Genomic DNA, 785 nt, shown 5'->3' on the forward strand with positions numbered 1-785 from the left:
TCACATGCGTGGGTGATGGTATGTGTGTAGCGCTGCTACGGGGTCACGGGAGCAAGGAGTTTAAAAGCTCGGACAAAATATTTTGGGCGCAATTGCGCGCACGGTTACACCGATATTCGCTGTATAATGGGTTGCTGCATTATAGCACTGATTGGCGGATACGCCACAAATTGTGGTTTATCACGATGAGGATTTGGAATACCGAATACGCAATGAGGCCCACGACACTCCACTCAGAGGTCATCTCGGTCGTGAGAAGACGTACAGCTCTGTGGGTTGCCACTACTGGTTGCCCAAGCTGTACAAATGGACGGGCACATATGAGCGCACGTGTGAGACGTGTCAGAGGGTGATATCCTCTCCGAATGCGGCGGCACCGCCGGCCAATTTACCGGTACCCTCCGGATGTTGGCAGTCTATGAGTATGGACTTTGGGTTTGGCCTGCCGAAAGACTCTGCGGGCAACACGGGTGTGTTGGTCTTTGTGAACCGTTTGAGCAAGATGGCTCATCTTGCAACGGTGCCGGGCACCATTGACGGTGTCGGTATAGTGACGCTGTTGTCGATCGTGTCTTCCGACAACACAGACTCCCGGAGTCAATTGTCTCTTACCGCGACCCACGTTTCACTGGTAAGTTTCGGTCGACGATCTTCAAGGTGCTGGGTACCAAGATAACTATGTCAATAGTGGACCATCCGCAGACCGATGGTCAAGCTGAGTGCGTGCATCATGTCGTTAGAGACGTCCTTCGCAGCGACTGTGCTTAGACGCCGATGCGCTGGAA

The sequence above is a fragment of the Plasmopara halstedii genome, assembly GCF_900000015.1.
Source record: "Plasmopara halstedii genome assembly, contig: Scaffold_2904, whole genome shotgun sequence".
NCBI classification, from domain to species: Eukaryota; Oomycota; class Peronosporomycetes; order Peronosporales; family Peronosporaceae; genus Plasmopara; species Plasmopara halstedii.